This window comes from Pagrus pagrus (genome assembly GCF_965226575.1).
Source record: "Pagrus pagrus genome assembly, chromosome: 8".
Taxonomy (NCBI): Eukaryota; Metazoa; Chordata; class Actinopteri; order Spariformes; family Sparidae; genus Pagrus; species Pagrus pagrus.
In genome coordinates this window covers 33,656,777-33,675,524 of record NC_140192.1, presented here as the reverse complement: position 1 = coordinate 33,675,524, position 18,748 = coordinate 33,656,777, and the positions used below count along the sequence as shown (strand labels likewise).

At 41.5% G+C, this 18,748-nt stretch overlaps 1 protein-coding gene and 1 long non-coding RNA gene across 6 annotated transcripts in view; one reads left to right on the top strand and one right to left on the bottom strand.

The window, feature by feature from the left end:
- tjp2b (tight junction protein 2b (zona occludens 2)) overlaps positions 1 to 18,748 on the top strand; it is a 193,172-nt gene that overhangs the window by 74,674 nt on the left and 99,750 nt on the right. The gene's annotated exons all lie outside the window — the stretch shown is intronic.
- On the bottom strand, positions 15,234 to 16,864 carry LOC311261027. Its single transcript, XR_014623082.1, has 2 exons — positions 16,541 to 16,864; positions 15,234 to 15,511 (listed from the first exon to the last, which is right to left on the bottom strand). It is a non-coding gene; the product is annotated as an uncharacterized lncRNA (long non-coding RNA).

Sequence of the window (18,748 nt, the reverse complement as noted above, 5' to 3'; positions counted from 1 at the left end):
TGTCCATGAGTAGATGCATGTTTCCTCTGAACAGTTATACGGTTCAGGGGTGTAGTTCATTAAGTACAAGTCTTACCTAATGAGGTTATGAAATCTTAATTTTACTCGAGCACAGCAAATACAATATAATTTATCTAATTGTATTGGACTTGGCGCAAGTTAGCATTTTTGAAAATGAGGTGTTAACACAGGGTATATACAAAACACATATAGGAATAAGGTTAATTGGATTATATTCACCAGAAGTATTAAACCTGTTACTGTGTCCCTAATAAATTTAAAAGTTCACTACTTTGTGAGGGAAATTACTTACTTATTGATTTTGGGTTGTCGAGAGAAAAAAATCCTGATATATTGGAAATCAGGAGAATTATAACTACATATAACATTTTTACTGTATCAATTAAGAGATATTTGGGGGTATAAACTATAATATATATCAAATGAAATATAGAAAATAAGTTAAAATACTATGGCAGACGGGTATACAGTAATGATAAAATGAATGAATAAATAAAAACAGGTTGTACTGTAATGTTTTATGTTCATATGAATTATGATCATTATGTAGTATGGTAGTAAGAGGAGTTTAAAGGTACAGTGACATCTATGTATCAGTATGGTGACATAAAATGCTGTTGTTTATGAAAGCTCCCAGTCATCCAGGTCATGGTACCTAGATAAAGTGCTGTTGTTATTTGCATTTTCTGAGTTTAGTTTAATTTCCTGTATAGCTAGCCGGCTAACTTTGTCTTTGCACTACATATCTTAACAATACATATCTGTAACCCAGTGTGGGGATGTATGTCAGGCACTCGAAAAGACACTGCATGAAAAGTGGGATTTTCGTCAGTATGCGGCACTGTAAATTGACGTGGAAGTTCAGGTTTACGGCTGCACACGGCAATTTACAGGCAACACCGAAAACTGCCGTGAATTGTCATAAATTGACGCGGGCCTTGGTTGGCAGTTGTCCCCCCATGACCCCCCTCCCCCTAATTCTAGGGGAGGCTTTAATGCTGTGAGCTATTCACCTTATTACTGAATTCACGAGTTTACCCATGGTTCATAGCGGTACTCGGTTGTGCTCTTCCGGTTGAACTAGCTAGCATAGCTGTCATTCATTCATTCATTCATTCATTCTTGCTCTAGAAGCCGGCTTTTAACACAAGAAAGCGCCAAAATGGAAAAAAATCAGAGGTGGATTCATAGTGCGGATGTTTTAAAAAATAGCGAGGACATTTCTGTAACAGTGCCTCACCCGTCAGTTTTCACGGAGTGGGTAGATGACATGAAACAATGGCCCGACGTTAGCTACATCGACATTGTGAATTACCTCGTATTTTCTGAAGGTGTTGACGGCGAAGAATTGCGCAATTATAAAAGCACTGAGGCATACAACTACCTGCATAGTAACAAGATAGGGAAAGTACTGCTGAAGAAACACAGCGACTTTATATTTTTGAAGGCAGCAGTAGAGCCCAGCCAGAGCGTCAGCCAAGCTAGACATACAGCTTGGGTAATGCTGAGGGAAAGTGGAGTCGTGGAGACAGGCGGCTGCTCGTGCATTGCCGGGTTAGGGAAGTCATGTAGTCATGCAGCAGCTATTCTGTGGAAGGTATTCATAAACCCAAATATCTCTGTTCTATTGTTTAAACATTGGAACAATTAAATATATTTAAAGACATGTAATTGTGCTTTTATTGCTGTAATTTCAATAATAAGTGGAGAAATGATGAAGATACTATTGATGTCATTATTGTAGGTGCAGAATGCCGTGGTCAGTGGAAAGACAGGGCTTGCATGTACAGATGAACAGCGCAGGTGGAATTCAGGGACAACAAAGAACCTTGAGCCTAAACGTCTGAGTCAGATTAACTTCAGGCACCACAAGGCAGAACAGCAATACAACGTGAACTGTAGGGCTGTGGTGACTGAATCACTCCCAAATACACCACATCACCTGTCACACAAAGACTTCAGAGACAGTGTGGACAAAGCCCCCATTCAACCACTTTTGTCCTCAAGAACAGCTCACTAGAAAAGTGTAATAATGCCTCACCATCAGCAGAACAACCTAGCAGGAGAATCAGTGCAGTTGATGACAAGATTTTTCAGCCACGCCAGACACACAGTAATGATCTCAGCTGTGACTCATGCAAGACATTCTACCAGACATACATTGAAGTTGGTGATGCACAAGCAGCTCAATTAGAATTAGAAACGAGAGAGCAGAGTGCATCTGATTTGTGGCACAATTGTAGGAAAATCAGACTAACTGCCAGCTCTGCAAAAAAGGTTCCCGTACATGCAGCCACAAAAAGTGACAAATTTCTATGTGAGCACATATACCCCTCCTTTCGTGGCAACTATGCTACCAACTATGGTAAAGAAAATGAAGTTAGAGCCTGCCTTCAACTGAAAGAACAGGGCATGAACATTACTCACATGGGCACTGTTGTAAGTGTTCCAGAACCATGGCTCTCTGCCAGTCCCGATGGGGTCATCGACTCGTGTGTGCTTCTTGAAATAAAATGTCCTGTGCCAACCCAGCTCTCACTCACTGACCAGCTAAGTCAGAAATGCAGTGATATCAAACTAGTGGATGGAGAGCTGCAGCTGCAGAAAACCGGCAGCAGGGGATATTATATGCAAGTACAGCTTACAATGTTTTGCATAGGTCTAAAGTCTGCTACACTTCTGATCTGGACCCCCAGTGAGCAGGTTTCCTTTACAGTGCAGTATGATGAGGCATTTGTGAGGGAGCAAGTAAAGCGCTTGAGAGGTTTTTACTTCTCGCGTATGCTGCCTCGGCTTGTAGATGAATATGCTGCAGGACGGTTTAAGCTAAATGAAAGATACACTGAGATACTAGGCAAAGATTAGTGCACATCTGCACATGTGGCATGAACATAAATGTGTGCCATACATTAAGAGAATCAGAATGAAATATGTGATATCTTCTGGCTGCGTAAATCGACTTTCTTTCAATGTTATGTAAAAACATGCTTTTTAACTTTCTGTTCTAACAATAAGATATGAAACATGATTCCCACAGTATATTTTACTGTAAACAAAACATTCACATACCAGCATGTTATATTTAAAAGTTGATGACATTCAATGTTGAAAGTGGTTACATATTTTTTGCCATCTTCCAAGGTAATGTTCCAAACACAAAAAGTTGTTACAGTTTAAACATTCAATGTAAACATTAAAGGTCACAAGGATTCATTGTTTAAAGTAATGGCACAAAATGTATAAAGTTTATATCTTGTAAATGAAATGCACAAGTATTCACATTCTGCATTCAAAGAATGTTCACATAAAACCCATAACTCCTTAAATGTTCTGTATCCATCAATTTTTCAACCATTTTAGATTTTTTTACCTTTACTGTACTATTTCATTTGATGGTCCTGATAATGTTCTTGATAGCCCTGGCTGTAAATATCTCATGTCTGAGTCTACTCATGTTGATCACATGCTATCTTAGTTTGAATCACGAATGAGATCCGCCCTTAAATTCACAAGAGCAGCACATATTCTTAGAATCTTGTCTATTTTAGGAGCCATGGTAATCGGAACAACCTGTGATAGTATTTTGTAAACTTTCAAACGTCTGATTGCTCTTTCAACATGAATTCTTACATGTGCAATCCGTCTAGTGCATGTCACCTGTTCCTCAGTTAGCTGTCCACGTTTTCTTGTAAAAGAAGGCATTACCAATTTAACCTTTCTCTCAAACAGCAAATCATTTATGGTAAAGCCTCTATCTGCCATGACCTCATCTCCAGGCATTAGGTAGTCCAATATTCCTGAGTCCATGGTAATGAATTTGTCACTGCATCGCCCTCCATATGCTGGAGAAACGAACATGATTAGTCCACATGGGGCAACAGCTACTAGGTATTTCACTGTGTTATGTGAATAATAATGGCTGTATGATTCCCCTCTTGAATCAAGGTTTTGGGGTTTTTGTAAAAGACTCTCACTGCAGTCTACAATACATGTTGTATTAGGAAAGTTACTCTTAAATGCTGCAGGCATGGTTGCCTGAATAGTTTCTCTTGGAAGCCATATAATTAGAGGTCACAAAACTTCCTCCAGTTTGTCAATCCAATATGAGATTATCTTGCTAGCCATGCTCTGAGATACATGGAACTGTCTGCTCAGATCACCTATTACACGGTTGGTCTTTAATTTCATAAGTGTCATGAGAACTTGATCTTGCAGAGACATTGTAAATGAATTACTAGCATATCCCTCCAGTGTTGACACAAGGGTGTTAAATGCTTCTAGGGATATACCAGTGTAGAGCAATGCATCCACGTCGTTTTGAAGCATGAAGTAGCCAATCTCATCACACTGAGTCATCTTATCCTGCACATCTTTTCCGCTGGCTGTCTTGCAATAACTATGATCCTGTTGTGCAGGGTCCTCCCACTGTGTATGGAGTGAGCGCAACTGTTGGTCAGGGGGATGTGCAGAGCTTGAGATACTGGTCTGGTCTGAGACAGGCGCAGTTAAGTCCACCGAGCAGTCTGACAAACACAAAAGTATGGCCGAAGTTACACACCAGGAGATTAACACTGTAGACAAGAACAGATACTGTACATCTGAATCACTTGCATGTATGTAAATAGGTATAGAAAATAAACAGATAACTCAGTGTATGCCTCGGTAGATAGCACGTGTTATGACTGCAAATACAAGCTGAAGTTTGTGCCCCTTGTATAAATGGTTATTCAATTTGAGACATGTATTGATTATTAGACTTCCTACATCCATGATTACATTCCGTCTCAGACTACTTAGCATACCCTTTTTACAATGACAGTATACAATATTATATGCAATATAACATAACAACAGATTTGCAATTTCAGACATAATATTCAACTTGCTCGTAGGCTACTAATCAATGCAACGGTAACAATGTAAAAACAATAATTAACAAATACGAGGCAAAGTAACATGATATAAATATTAATACTGTAGCCAAATGGCTGACGTTAATGCTAATCAGCACATATGCTACCAGCTGGAGAAAAAAACGATGCATAAAACAGGAAATAACTGCAATTACAGTCAAACTTACGAGGTCGATCTTCAACGTCTCGGTTAATGTTAACGCTGCTGCTGCTGCTGCTGGAAGTAGCCGTCTGAGTCACAGTCGCACGGACTAGCTTTCGCCTCTTCTTTTGAGGGGGTCGGTCGTAGCCCAGATAGAGCTCCGGATTAGGGTGCAGTTCTGTGGGCTTTTTATCGGCGAAGTGGAAGGAGCAAACATACACTCTCTTCGGGGGATATTTTAGTCTCAAAGCCGCTAGCCACGCTAGTCTCCGTTCCTCCTTCCTCGGCATGCCGTGCAGGGCGTGTTGTTCGCTAGTTGTTTTGGGCTAGCTTGGCGGCGGCGGTCTGTCAAGCAGTTGCAAGTCACCCGGAAGCAGAAAACCGCCGGCGGAAGTAGTTAATTGTCATGGCAGCACCCATAGGCTTCTGAAGAAACGGGTGAATACCATGGATGTAGGTTATATTATAGATCCATGGTGAATACACATGCAAATCAGGGTAGCAGGGGGAGTTTTACTCCAGGTGATATTTTTTTTAAAGGTATTAACTTCATTAGAAAATCTCTGGTATAAATAGATCAGGCTCAGTATAGTCTAATTATACTCTTAAATTTTAGCTTTTATTTAATGAAAGTATTGTAGATTAATTACTGTGTATGTCATTAGCAATGGCCAATGTACGGTGGCCCTGAAGTGCAAATCACAACGGCAAATCAGAAATCACAACGGCAAATCAAAAAACACAACAGCAAATCAGAAAACACAACAACAAATCAGAAAACACAACAACAAATCAAAAAACACAACGGCAAACAGAAAACACAACAACAAAACAGAAAACACAACGGCAAATCAAAAAACACAACAGCAAATCAAAAAACACAACAGCAAATCAGAAGGTACAACAGCAAATTGCCGTTGTGTTTTTTATATGTTGTTGTGCTTTCTGATTTGCCGTTGTGATTTCTGATTTGCCGTTGTGATTTGCACTTCAGGGCCACCGTACCAATGTTATGTAAAAAAAGAGACACAAACAATTTGTTTCAACAATTAAGTTTAATCAGGCTTTGCCACAAAGGTTTACTGAATGCAGCATTTAAAATGTTAATTATTGGTTGTGTAATAATATTTGTTAAATGCCTGTAAGAATAGGAAAGAGAGTTGCACAAACGTTTTGTGGTTTTGTTATCCTTGGACCTTTTGTGACTTTGTTACTTTCGGGACCTTTCTGATTCCTGGATAACCTTTGAGGTCAAAGGACGAGGGGGTGGAGGAACTGAGGTGAAGGGGAAGTGGGCGGAGATGCGTGAGAGTGACAAGCGGAGGAAGACGAGAGATGCAGGTTGTCTACTGTAAAGTGGAAACACAAACTTTTTAGTTAATATCTACGCCAGTTTGAGTGAAAGTGTTCAACCAGGACTCATAAAAACGTTATTGGTGATGGGTTCTGTCCGTTTGAGTGGACCACTCAGCACAAGAAGACAGAGAGGAGTTTAAGTTAGCTTCTGACCTAGTGGCTAGCAGTGCTTTTGCATGGACTTTGCTAACAAGCTAGCAACAAGCTAACCTGATGAGTAAAGCCTGTGTGGAGCTGTGAGACCGACAGCAAACACAAAGACCCCGACGGGGCCGGATAGCGCTGCGTGAGTTTCTCTTCAGCCCGGACAGCGCTACGAACCGGAGCAAGGGTAAGATATTAAGAATATGCTTTCATTCTGCTGTGTAAGGAAACATATACGTTAATAGATACCGATCTTAACCATTCATTTTGTTTTCACAGACCAACCTCGTCTCATAACAAGGCCGTGACCTGATAGTGACGCCATTGTGTAACTTTTACTGTTTTGTTCCTGTTCCTTCCTTGTTTAATTTTACTGTGACTTACGTTTTTTGTTAATACCACTCTCCTTTAATTGTTTTCCAGCTGCCTGTAAGACAGTAAAACCAAGCTCTGTGCCTCGCTGCAGTCGAGATTAGAGGCAATTCCCAAGTACAGGGCAACGTGAACGCACCACAGACGTCTGCAAAATGGACCAAATTCGGACATAATGCTGCCAGTTACCTACAGCTCCGAGGCGGCAGACTGCACTGTTTCACTTCCACTCCACTCCATTTGCTCTGTTTACTGTTTGCTGTAGCTACTGTTAATTTGTAATGTGTGTCTTGTATTTTGTATGCTACTGGACACTTGGAAAGTACCTATCTATCTATCTATCTATCTATCTATCTATCTAGACACTTCACAGTGCTGTAGGCCTTCTCCTGAGCTTCCCGTTCGTTGTGTGGGCAGAATTGTACATAGTTGTGTGTTTGTGTTTCTGCTAATAAAGCTCTGTCTTTGAAATGTTCCTTTCCTCAATAAATTCATTCATGTCCTTGGCCGCGTTTCCCAGATTCGATCGTTCTTAAGGACCTAAGAAGGCTCTTAAGAAGGGTTCGGCTAAGAAGGAGCGCTAAGATGCGGGTGTTTCCCAGACGCGTTCTTAACTGCCTTCTTAGGAGAACCTTAAGATCAAGCCAAAGAAGCTTCTTAAGAAGCTCTTAGTGGGAGCTGTCCACCGCGGTGCTGCTGAAACTAAATCAATCGATGCCAGGCAAATCGATCACCCACCTCTTTATCAGCGCAAAAGTCACACACAGCGCCCCGTGCTCCCTCCCCCCACACAGGTGCAATTAGGCTACGCATGTATCGTGTGTGTGGGGGTGTGTGGGTGCGGGCATGGCGCAGGAGAATCGGTGTCACAGCTGCCACACTCCGTGACACCGATGCCTTGCTGAGGCCGGTGCCGTCCCCCACCACCTCCAGGAAGCTCCCCACTGCGTAAAAACGCAGCGCAGCCAGGAGCTGCACATCCGGGCTGAGGGCAAAATTGCAGCGGGTTGCTCTCTGGATGTGTGGAAACACCAGAGTGATCAGCCGTTGGATCTCCGCACGGGGCAGCCGGTACTTTGACTGGACAGCCCGGTCTTTTGAATTTAAATATGCAAATGAGCTATACACTAATCGAAATATGCCCAAAATACACCCAAATAGGCTTACTTTTTCCTTTACTCCAACCACAATGCAACTTTACACAATGAGAGTATACATGAAAGGTAACTTTTTTTGTATTACAAGCTTCTTTAAAAATGAATTTTAGTAAGCAAATTAGCTCAACACTAATTGAATATGCCCAAATTTCATAACACGAAAACTGTCTTTCCACAAAATGTATTGTAATTAAAATGTTTTTGTTGTGTGATATCAAACACACTGGCCAGATTTTCATGAACAATTTCATCAAAATATTGTTGTTTATGGAATTATGTCAAAAACGCCATTCATACATGATGGATGCATATTTCCATCAAATCTTCACCCAACCATCCTGCTGCCAATGGCTGATGGCAGTGTTGCTTTTGGACTGGCCTCTAACCTGAAACCTGCCTGGCTTGGTTGAACCTACCGGTATAGCCCTCAGGGTCATGGAGGCACACAAGCCTCCCCACCACGACAAGGTAGCAACAACGGGGGAGGTTTTTTTTTAGGGTTTTGTTTTTTTAAGATTTTTTTTTAAAAAGTTTTTTTTTTAGGATCCTCTGCTCCTTCTTTGTACCTCTTGGTTCTGGCACCCCCTGGTGCTCCGTCCCCTTGCCCCAGGCTTATTTCCCCTCCCCAGATCCCTGCCCTCTGGTACCCGTGCACCTCCCTGTTTCCTCTCTGCTCCTAGACGCTCCTTAATTGTTGTCCTTCTGTATGTAAGCCCTCATGTTCCCTTTGTCTTTGTCGGCTTATTTTGTGTGCTATGCGTTTTTTTGTTCTACTCTAGAGTACTTCCCTGTTCTTGTTCCCCTGCATTTTGCCCATATCTCTCCTAGTGTTAGCCCCTGCAAGTCCTTGTCTGGCCTTATGTGTTTAGTGTGTTAATTATCATTTATGTTTATCATTGGTTTGTTTGTAGGTAATTTTAGTACATGCCCATGCTTTCTGTTCATGTCTATCCTCCCCCGTCTGTTTATTATACTGGAGATGTGTTGTTAGATACTTTCTCACAGAATCGCCTGTGTCTCAGCATATCCAGCGATTCATCTTTGCCACCCCCATACAGTGATACTAGAGCCTTTTCACCTGCTGCAATGATAATGCCTTTTCCCACCTTTTCCCTTGACTGACTGAATACCTTAGCTTGTTTGAGAAAGCTAGTGTCATTCTTTACTTTTTTCAGTGCCAATCCCTTTCCCATGCCAAATAGGCGAGAAGTAGAATCACAGCCTAAAATGGCGTGGAGATCGTCACACACCTTGGGACCAAGTAACTCCTTTGTCTGCTTTGTGCACCATATCCGTCTTGTTTTTGTTGTTTTCCTTGGTTCTGGTGCCAGAAACAGCCCCTGTGCATTCAGATCAGCTTGATGTAACAAGAGTACTAACAAGTCTGTGTCATCACCTACTAGGACTGTGTCTTTTATTCTGGCAGAGGCAATGGCAGTTTGGACAATGAGAGCATCAGCATCGTGCTTTGCATGATCTGAAATACACCCAGCCCTCTCAAGTTTATCACTGAGATAAACCAAGAAGCGTTGTTTGTTTTCCTTATTGTTAAGGAACTGGTCCTTTTTCGATTGGATGATCATGTCACCAGAGAAGTGTACAGTCACACCAGGACTAACACCTGTTCGACGCAGTTGGGTGGCGTCTTTTATTGTTGGTTCTTCTTTGTAGCCATCAAAGACTATGACAGTAGCCGTACCATATTTCTGTGTGACATATCTGACGTACATTTCACACACACTGTCATAAGTGGACCCTTGTGGCCATGGTAGGCAATGTAGTAATGCACCCCCATCAAGGACATGCTGGACATCACCGCTGGGTTGTCTTTGCTGCTGCTCAATGGATTTCCAGAGGACATCAGCAAGGATTGCCTTGTTTGCCTGTAGGGGTAGGTAGGATGATTCAAACAAAGCAGGCGGATGACTGCAGAGTTCATACTTGAACAGTGATTGCAAATCTTCACAACGGTCTCTCATTGCTACGAGCCTCTGAAATAACAGCTGTGGATCCACTACTACTGTCTCTCCTTTGATCGTGATAGTTGATCTAGATGCAAGTGTCACTGCTTGATCAGCTTTCCTGAAGGTGAATTCTTCCACTGGTTTTCCTACCATAGATTCCAAAATCTTGCACCCAATTTTCCTTGATTTCTCAACATTGACTCCCTGCTGGGCTGTCATACCATTAGCAATGTTGTGCAGGGAAGGGTTCTCAGTGAATGGGTCTTTCTCTTTGAGATAGGTGACCAGGGCAAGAGTGTCACTGACATCTCTAGTCTGCCTGGCCTTGGACAGGTCTTTATGTTGGTCGCTGGTCTCATATGAGACACCCGTGAAGGACTGCATAGCATTGTTGATGTTTGCACATGCTGGCATTGAAAGAACCCACACTAAGCGTTGAGTCTCTGTAAATCCTTTTCCTCTTGCTAAGCCTCCATGTGTTTTTACACTTCTCATGAGCACCTGCTCAATAATGAGATCAGTGGACAGTCCAGCCCAATACCTGTTGCTCCGCCTCACTACGTGAAGTCCCTCCTCAAATTTCTTGTGGACATCTGGATGTGTTTCAGGTAGGGCTGTCATCATTTGCAGGTATACATAGGCTGACTTTGCATATTGTCTGTGTCCAGAAGCGGCAAAGTAGGGTAGCATATCATGAACAGATTGAAGGTGCAATCTCCAGTTGCCTGTCCTCTCAGCTTTGATGAAGTTTCTCAGAATATCAATCATGTCCACATACTGCAGCCAAAGCTGTGCTGTCCTCGTATGCATTGTCTCCTTCTTCTTGTTGAGTGAACTCTGGATTCTCTCCAAAACCTCTGCAGAACAGAGTTCTTCCATCGGCAAATAAGATGACATGACTTGGTCATATAGGTCACTGGCAATACTCAAGTCAGTTGTGACTGTTTCTTGGGTATTGGGAACTTCCTCATCACCTGGCTCAGTATCAGTGGCAGGCGTCATCTCAACTGGAGGTTGCTCTACCGTGTCTTTGGTTGGTAATGGTACATTGTAAGCATCAGCCAGCAACATGGTGTTCAGTCAACAACTGAGCATCAACTAGCATGTGACCATGAACTGCCCTGGACACAGCCTTGCCAGTCATCATGTGGCACACTGTATTTCCAGCATACACCACCTCTAGTAGCTCTTCCAGTCCAGACCCTGCCATTAAGTGTCCAATGCCACAAGCTCATTTGCATGTGGAATCCCCCAAGCCTGAGGACTATTTGCTTGAGTTCATTGTTGCTTGGCTGAGACTGGATGATGGTCAAGGCTTTCCAGAAAAGGGGTTGGTCGAACGTCAGAACAGGGGTCACATCATAATGCAGAGCTTGAGTTGCCACAAACCTCAATGTTGAGTATATGCAGGATTCATCATTGGGATCAAGATCGATCATTGGAAGGAATGTTACTGAAGCTCTCCCAGGGTGTTCACCTTGATGCAGCAGCTGCATCATACCAGACAATGATGGCCTTTGAGAGTGAAGGAGTAGGGATGTCTTCGACAACAAATCCAGCTGTGATGTTTTGTTATCTTCTGGCAACAGAGTCAGTGGCTGATACACAATAGGTTCACATATAGGAGGAATCTTAAAGTACTGAATGTTTATGCGGCCAACCGCAGCAATATCTGCAGCAGTCACTTGGATCTTTGGAACAGGTTTGTTTTGTTGTGTTCCTGGTGTAACACAAGCTATTATACCCATTCCATGGAACGTCCCTGTACCATCAATGGTTGCTACATTGTGGTCGATATTGTCTGCAACATATTGTATATGATGCTCTTCTGTGAATCCAGGGATCTCAGTCCCTTGTGCCACTGCTGCACTCTGTTCATATTTCATCACATCTGCATGAGCAGGCAAAACCATGCTCATGGAGTGTGTCTACCAAAAAGCGTGACGCAAAATGGTGATGCATCTGCACCCCTAGGCCAAGCTGAAGAGGTGCAATCATTGTCCTTGGTCTTATTGCTTGCATGATGGACTGTCCAATTGATGCAAGCTTTTTATCAATATTTTTACCAGCAAACAAATTCCTCAGTAGAACTTGTAGTGACTCTGGAACATAGCTTGCAGCAGCTGCAGTGTCACTTGAGTCTGGGTAAGAATCGTTTATGACTTTCATGAATTTGACATCTATGGAAGAATTATCCTATCTTTATTCAAGAGCGTGGATTTTCAGTTTGAGAGCATGATTTCATTCCTTTTCAGTGACATAGCTCCTTCTCGCGCTCAGATTTATTCTCCTCGCACTCATATTTTCTGCTCGCACTTGGATGTCTGCTGCTTTCTTTCAAAATGTGAGCTTGAACTCAAAAATCACATGCTCGTGCTCACATTTCTTCTGCTTGCACTCAAAAATTTCGCTCGCATTCAAATATGTCCTGCGCTCGCTCAGATCTAAAGTCTGCGCGCTCAAAACTAATGTGCACGCACTCAGAACAAGCACCTCCTCTCAGGTTGAGGAGTCTGCTCAGACTCAAGGCTGTCCCTCCTTGCGCTCAAAATATTGTGTTTCACCAGCCAATAGGGGACAGCTAGAGTGTGGACCAATCAAATGACAGATGCCGCCTTGGGTGCGTTCCTTTGCACTTTTTGAGTGCTCCGTAGGGGCAGGTATATGGTCTGTTTGTAAAACGGCTTCTCTCAAAATACACCAGTTTACCATATTAGCCAGCTATTTGAATCGTCACTTATTTAAGACGCCAGCATATTTATGTATAATTATTCTTAAGTAATCGTAAAACGAGTTATCGTAGTTTAGATTCTCTTTTTTATTCAATATTAGCGGAAATATGTTATATAGTATGAATACTCACAAAACAGTTTACGTGCTACGATGGCCGAGTGGTCAAGGCCAATGGCAAATTTTGCATTTTCAACCATCGGACGCCGGTTCGCATCCCGGCTGCCCCACTCTTGCTGTCTGTCATAATATTATTTTAAATTTGAATTAATAAATTACTGTTACAGTAATAGAATACGTGTACCCAGCTGATTCTCTTACTGAAACGTTTAACAAGAGATGGTCGGTAAATAGGCTAAGCTACGTGATTAAAAAGGTTTATTACACGGCTCTATTGAATGCTGCTCTCTGATTGGTCCATTGCTGCATCGTCGTCAAGTATAACAGACCGTTGCTAGGGACGGCGCTCTGATCCGCCCTGGCAACATGTAGCAACATAAGCAAGACAGCACCGCTGTCCAGCTCCTCTCTCAGGCCGGCCTTGAAAGTCGTCAGATCATGTCTGTGACTGGACACATGAGAGCAGCTAGGGACGGCGCTCTGATCCGCCCTGGCAACATATAGACCAACCACAGCACCGCTGTCCAGCTCCTCTCTCAGGCCGGCCTTGAAAGTGAAAGTGAAAGTCAAAACTTGACCGAGCAATCATTGTCGCTGCTGAATCATTGTGGGTGATTATTTATTATTTATTTTACTCGTAAGGCCGTGTAATAAGCGGGATAATGTATAGTTAGTCAGTTGTTACGGAGAAATGGAGTTATGGAGTTCCATACAACCTGTCGGGATTTATTTCTCCATAACAACCTCCGAACTATACATTATCCCTTACATAATGAAAAATATGCTATGATGATAATGATTTGACGATAACATTGGTGCGTGTAATGGGGTCAAAGCCAGGGGACGCATTACATTAAGTTAGTGTTGGTTATGCTTTCACAAGAAGAAGAGTTAGAGCGGGACTCGGAGCGAGGTACTGAGCGGGAGACGAGATGGACCAGCCCGGTCAAATACCTCAAATGTATTGCTTAATGTTGCTACAACTCAAAACACATCGTTCATATAGTTTCAATAATAATATGACAGACAGCAAGAGTGGGGCGGCCGGGATGCGAACCGACGTCCGATGGTTTAAAATGCAAAATTTGCCATTGGCCTTGACCACGCCGCCATCGTAACACTTACATGGTGATGTGAGTATTCATACTATATAACATATGTCCGCCAATATTGAATAAAAAAGAGAATCTGAACTACGATAACTCGTTTTACGATTACTTAAGAATAATTACACATAAATATGCTGGCGTCTTAAATAAGTGACGATTCAAATAGCTGGCTAATATGGTAAACTGGTGTATTTTCCCCAAGAGCGTCTGGCTGCAGACCTCCAGTGTGGGGTCGCTTCCGGTGCAGCCTCCAGTCTCAGGCCGGCTCCAGTCTCAGGCCGGGAAGTGCATGCAAGAAACTTCAAAATAAAATCGTTTAGCCACAATAAACTTCAAAATAAAATCATGTAGACACTTCCGGTGGAAGCGCTATTGTCAGCTTATGTCGCTGATTTATATTTAATCAATCAACATTGTAACGTTAAAACCATTAATTTCTTAAATGTGGCATACATGTTGATCTTGCTAATTCTGTCTACGCAGCATGTAACATCGGTAGGCCTATCTATATCAGTGTAGCAACATATCGATTCAATACGTCTGCCATCAACATTACTGCATTAACATTAATTCTGTCAATAGGGCATAAACTCCGTCCATGTAGCTTAGCGACGTCAGTTCATAGAAAAACATGAAGCTTGTTGATTGGACAGTTGGAGCCTAAAGCCTCTCTTCCTGTCTTTATCAAAAAACACACTTTTCACACATAATTGACCTTTGAAGAGTGTAACAGTAGTTTAGTACAACCATCTGCATTAAATATGGTAAATGTATTTCATGACACAAGAAGCTTATGTGTCTGCTTTACTGTAAACCTGAAGATCTTTTGAAGAGATGAGGCTATATATTTTAACTATGCAAGCAATCTCAGCGCACATGTGGAGGGCAGGACTAGTTACTTAAAACCATATCAACATATAATTAGCCTCTGCTGTTAATATTTTATGTACAATATTTATAATGTTAAATACATTATTTTATTGTGTGCTATTTCTGTATATGGTTTCACCTATCTCTTATACATATTACACCTGAAGGTCTTTAGAAGACATATAGGCCAATCAAATTTTTTACTATACTTAAATATATAACAATGTCAGCTTACGTGAAGGGCAAGAATAGTTAAAACTATTCATTATCTTAAAATGCATTAACTTCTTCATGGTATAATCAACGTAAAAAAAAACACATAAAATGACAAAATGATCAAAAAATCAGTTTTATTCAGCAAAGCAACAACAGTAGTGCCCTACAAGGGCATCATTCATCAATTTGACATTCGCAGTATGTCAAGTAACCTTGTTTATCACTCATCTCCTCACAAAATGTCCACATGTCTTCAATTTTGGAGACAGAAATTTGAACGGCTCCAAGATGCCTTCCCTTTCCTGGTCATCCATGTCCGCACTCTCCTCCTCAACCCAAAGTCTGGCATATTGCTGTGCAGCCTCTGCCAGTTCCTCCTCTCCCATCAGTGATGCATCTTCATATCACAGAAAAACTGATGTTAAGCTCATAGTGCATACATTTCATTTTAAATAAGATTAACATTATCTTATATGGCCTTTACACGCTGGGTGAAAACTTTTTATTTCAGTAAACCGAGCGGCCTGAACGATAGCAAAAGTTTAAATCTTCATTTTAACAACAACAACATCCTAAGACCTATGTGTAAAACCCTGAAAAGGGAGTGTTTGAGTGAAAGATGGACGGACACAACTTTCCTCAGATCATGTGTATAATGATTCAACATAGATAAGCAAATAACGTTACAGCACACTCAATAACATTTCAACAACATACATATAGAATAGCTGACACACTACAACACTAATCACATCGTTTTTTCCACGGCCATAAAGTACTACGATGCCACAGACAACGTATAGTAACAGTAGCATTAGCGTTAGCATTAGCATTACCGGAGGTTAGCGCGGCAAGCGTCATCGTCGTCATAGTAACCAACTTATAACTCCACAATACATGAACATACTGTGTTACCAACTGTTTCCTGAACACATATACACCTTCCTCTAACACACTAATAAATCTTAACTGTTATTATAAAGAACTCATACCTGAAAAGGGAGTGTTTGAGTGAAAGATGGACGGACACAACTTTCCTCAGATCATGTGTATAATGATTGAAGGGAGGAAGCGAGGTGACCCTTAACACCACTCAAAAGTGCTACACTTCCTCTGCTGGATCCCACCAATAACTACTGCTGGTGAATGAATGACTTTATAATATAACATAAGAAAACACAAACATACTGTTCTCCAACTGCTGCGACTGACATACATAAACATAAAGTAACACATTTTTCCATCTGTCACATATGCCTGTGCTAAACTTAACTAAAAAAGTTGGACACAGTTAGCCGATATATAAACAGTTAGCTTACTTTATCCGCAGAAAGAAAGCCAATGCTACCACTAAACTTTAGGAGCTAACGCTAGCCACCGTTGACGTAACTAACTTGTTTTTGGATAAATAAAATTAGTCACTTACTGTTGACACGACAGTAGTAAAAAGCCGAAATATCCGAGTCCTTGGGGAGACGCTAAAAACGTTTGTTTCTTCCGGTCCTGAGACTGGAGCCGGCCTGAGACTGGAGGCTGCACCGGAAGCGACCCCACACTGGAGGTCTGCAGCCAGACCCCTCTCGTATTTTGAGAGAAGCAGTTTTACAAACAGACCATATACCCGCCCCTACGGAGCACTCAAAAAAGTGCAAAGGAACGCACCCAAGGCGGCATCCGTCATTTGATTGGTCCACACTCTAGCTGTCCCCTATTGGCTGGTGAAACACAATATTTTGAGCACAAGGAGGGACAGCCTCGAGTCTGAGCAGACTCCTCAACCTGAGAGGAGGTGCTTGTTCTGAGTGCGCGCACATTAGTTTTGAGCGCGCAGACTTTAGATCTGAGCGAGCGCAGGACATATTTGAATGCGATCAAAATTTTTGAGTGCAAGCAGAAGAAATGTGAGCACGAGCATGTGATTTTTGAGTTCAAGCACACATTTTGAAAGAAAGCAGCAGACATCCAAGTGCGAGCAGAAAATATGAGTGCGAGGAGAATAAATCTGAGCGCGGGAAGGAGCTATGTCACTGAAAAGGAATGAAATCATGCTCTCAAACTGAAAATCTACGCTCTTGAATAAAGATAGGATAATTCTTCCATAGACATCACTTCCAATTAACTTCGCAGCGGTTTTAATTATATTAAGCTTCTCGTCTTCTGGATTTGTCGATTTTTGTTGCTTGTGAAATTCACGAAGAATTGAGTGGGCTGTGTCTCGCAAAGTGACCACACATTGATTTTCCAGGCCAGTCATTATTACTCTATCTCCAAAGTGTTCCTTTATTTTAATTTTCATCCACTTTGCACTATATGGTTCATAACCTGTGTCTTGCAAGTACTCCTTCATCTTTACCATAAGGTCTTGAATAGTAATTTGCTCATCATCATATTCTTCTAAAAAGTTTGCCACCTTTAGGAATGCTGTTGTTCTCTCATCATCTTCAGGTCGTCCAACTTTGAATCTTTTGAATTTGTTGCCAGGGTTTGCAGAGAATTGACTCGGAATATTCTTCATATTGCGAAAGTAAGAGTTGCATATGTTGTGGTACATTGCATCAGCTGCATGAAGGTCGTGGACAGATGATATTCTCCCAAAAACTGTATCAGAACAATCATCATTCCTTAAGTGGCAAACCTGAACTATCCTTTCCTGGAAGTCTCCTGTTCTTACTGAGTAGATATCAAATTTCTCTCTCTGCTTATGTTTCTTATCTGTTTTAGTTGGTTGTCCACAGAACAAGCAATGCTCTTGAAAATTGAAGTTCTTTTCTGAACGCAGATTATGTCTGATTTGTGGTTGTTGCAAAGATGGTATTACACTATCACGTTCAATATTTTCTGCTTTACAATAGCTGCGGCTGCATTGGTGGCTTGTAATGTTAGCCGCCTCCAAAATGTCATCGTCCTCCATCTCAGCCAATAGCAAAATTCGATTGTAATAGCCAGGTTTCAATCCATAGATGGCAGTCACTCTTACATTTTTACAAAAACATACACCAAATTGAAATACTTTGACTAAAATGTCAAGAGTTGGACCAGAACACATCAACAACACTACTTCATACCCAAATACATTTGTTTTCAGCAGAAAAAAGTGGTTTGGGGGTTTAGTTACACTTTAAAATGTTCTGATTGAGTTTCTGTAGAGATTTGAGTGGTTTACTACCAACAATATGAATAGATATTGCTGGTGCTAGCTACTTCTCATACACACTGCAAAGCCACTTTACAAACAACGGTGGAAGCCTGAAGTGTGGCCCACCTGGTCTGAAATACTTGCTAACTACAACTACTGGGCTTCTGGAGAAATAAACATAAAACAGTGTTTGTCTGGCAAGAAGATGAATCTCACCACGTTACTAACGACTGTGATGTATTCTGACTTTCTTCTGATGTTCTCTGCAAATTGGGCATATTCCACTAGTGTATTGCTCATTTACATATTCAAATTCATTTTCAAAGAAACTTGTAATACAAAAAATTTAACTTTTTATGTATACTTTCATTGTGTAAAGTTTCATTGTGGTATGAGTAAAGGAAAAAATAAGCCTATTTAGGTGTATTTTGGGCATATTTCAATTAGTGTATAGCTCATTTGCATATTCAAATTCATTTTCATAGAAACTTGTAATAC